Source organism: Mandrillus leucophaeus, unplaced genomic scaffold (genome assembly GCF_000951045.1).
Source record: "Mandrillus leucophaeus isolate KB7577 unplaced genomic scaffold, Mleu.le_1.0 Scaffold1870, whole genome shotgun sequence".
NCBI classification, from domain to species: Eukaryota; Metazoa; Chordata; class Mammalia; order Primates; family Cercopithecidae; genus Mandrillus; species Mandrillus leucophaeus.
The window spans coordinates 33,373-36,087 of record NW_012101888.1 but is presented as its reverse complement, the minus strand read 5'-3'; positions in this window follow the sequence as shown (position 1 = coordinate 36,087).

Here is a 2,715-nt window from a genome sequence, read left to right as displayed (position 1 = left end):
TCATGGTGAGGTGCCCCGTAGGTACTGAGTAGGAAGGGCAGGCAGGCGGGTCTGACAGCAGGGCCCCCAGCACTGGTGCCCCAGACTCTTGGCCTCTGGCCTGCCCTTGGGAAGGTGCCACTGAGCAGCCTCGGCTCCCAGAGCCAGGACACTGCAGCTTCTGTCCGCTGCTACCCCCTACCTTCCACCTCGTTCTCTTCATTTTTCTCCTCCCTTTCCTTATGATTTGCTTATTCTTTAAGCAGTCTTCTCATTTTTTGTAGACCTGGTAGTTTTCAACCCATATTCATGATTTTTATAGTTGCTGCGTAGAATAAATCGTCAGACTATTGTTTTGAGCCTGGCTGTTGATAATTAAGGCTCACTCCTCCATCATCTCTCTTCTTTCTTACACAAGATGAATAATCTAGTTAGGAATCACAGGAACTCCCTCATTTGACGCCATTTGGAGATTCAAGCCCCACAAACTCCTTTCTGTGAGTGAGAACCCTCATTCTGCCTCCACCACCAAACCACTGTAGAAACCCTGAGCCGGTCTCCTTTCTTGTTGTATTTAGTCATTTTGCACATTCCTGGGATATGAGCACTAATCTTGGCAGACACATCCAGAGGTAATTCACCTTTCCATACTGACACAGGGAATGTGCCGCTACCCCAGATGTGATATCCAACTACATTTTAGTTGAGATCTCTTGGCCTTTGCCTTGTTTCCACTAGAACTGATGCTGTGAGCTTGGTGCACGATTCCTAACCACAGGACACACCTGTTCCCTGAATGAACTCCGGGACAGAGCTGTACATGCCTGGTGTGGTTCATTAACCCCTGTTACGTTATGAAATCATGACATTACTTTGTTGTATTCTAGTTTTTCCCTAAAAATATAGGTAGTGATAGGGTTCCTTCAAGTGTATATATTGGATTCTTGAATTTCTTATATGTATTTAATTAAATCTTTAATTCAGTGTTGAAAAACTTAAAATGTCTTCAGTTTATTGAGTGAAGTCCTTCATGCCCTTGTTCGGTGGTTTTCTTTTTTCATTTCTCATATATTTTATTCATCTCTGTCTAACTCATTTTCTACCAAATTATATGTGTTTACATTTGTAATATTTTAATGAGGTAAAATGAGCAAATAATAGCCATCCAATAACGTGTACAATTTCAAAGTAGTGACATAACCATTACCTTACTCAACATAGAAAAATCAGTTACCCTCAAAATTTCCTCTTGTTTTCCTGTAACTCCTGCTTCCTCCACCTTCCCTTCTCCCACCACGTCCGGAGTCAACTACTGGTTTTCTTTATGTTACATTAGTTTTCATTTTATAGAATTTATAAAAGCGGAATAATATGTATGGACTTATATTTGTTTGACTCATTTCACTCATCATACGTACTTGTGAATTTACCATCGCTAGTGAGCATATCCAGCAGTACCTGATTGTAACAGTGGGTGTTTTTCCAGTGAATGAATTTACCACTATTTGATTAAGCTGCTGATTGGTATTTGGACTGCTTTCAGTATCTGGGTATTATTTAAAAAGCTGCTACTCTTCTTAGAGAAGTACATAGCTGACAAACACGACGTGCTTCTTCTTACAGCAATATGAAGAGCAGCTAAACTGGAAAAGCTGCAGTTTAATCAATTGTCTTCAATACATCATGAAATTGAAGTTACAGAATTCTGTGTGTGTGTGTGTGTGTGTGTATGTATGTATGTGTGTGTGTATGTGTGTGTGTGTGTATGTGTGTGTATGTATGTGTGTGTGTGTGTGTGTGTGCATGTGAAGAAGACAGAAAGAGAGAGAGAGAGTTTGTGAGTGAGAGAGAAGGAGGGAAAAAGGGAGAAAGAAGAGAAAGAGATCCTACATAACTGACTGTAATTTATGACGAACTCAAACAAATACAGGGACTGAGAGTCTTATTGGAAAAGGTCCACATAAGATGGAGAGGATGACTTGATGCACCTATATATGGTATATATTTACATAAGTGCCATTTTCTAATAATACAAAGAATCATGTACATGAGAATAAACACAGTGGCGGGTGTCCAGTGGTGAAATACGATGGTGATGCCAAACCCCAGCTCCAGCACCTTTTCCCCCTCATTGCACCTGCCTTGATGTGTGTCCTGAGCGCCCCCTGGTGTCCTGAGCGCCTCCTGCTGTTCCCGAGCTCCCCTGCAGGGAGGTTTGTCTGAGCTCACAGTGTCTTCCCCTGGCTGTGTCTTTTGTGTAAAAATCCATGGTTGTGTCCTCGTTGCTCAGGTAGCTCAGCTGAAGGAAAATCTGTTTTATGGATGTGGATCTGGAGATGGTGACTGGACTCTTGAGGAGTGGGTTGGAATGTGAAGTCCATCATGACCTGTGTACCTGATTCACTCTTATCCCTTCCCTGGGGGGCTAATGGATCCAGCTCCAGCAGAAAGCACAGGTTGTAATGGAGAATGCAGAGATGGCACAGGTGAGGGACAGGGTCTGTGAGGGCTTCACCAGGCCAGGAGTGCACCGGGAATCATAGTTGTCAGCATGCACAGGTTCTGAACAGCATGTTGAAATTCACAAATATGCACATGTTGATGAAAATGAGGAACTCCCTGTTTTGCAATTTGTGGGTCTCCTAGAGCAAATAGTAGATTCTGAAGTTAGAATTAGACAAAAATATGGTCACATTTTTTCTTCAAACTTTCAACCAAATAAGAAAGTCAAACTGC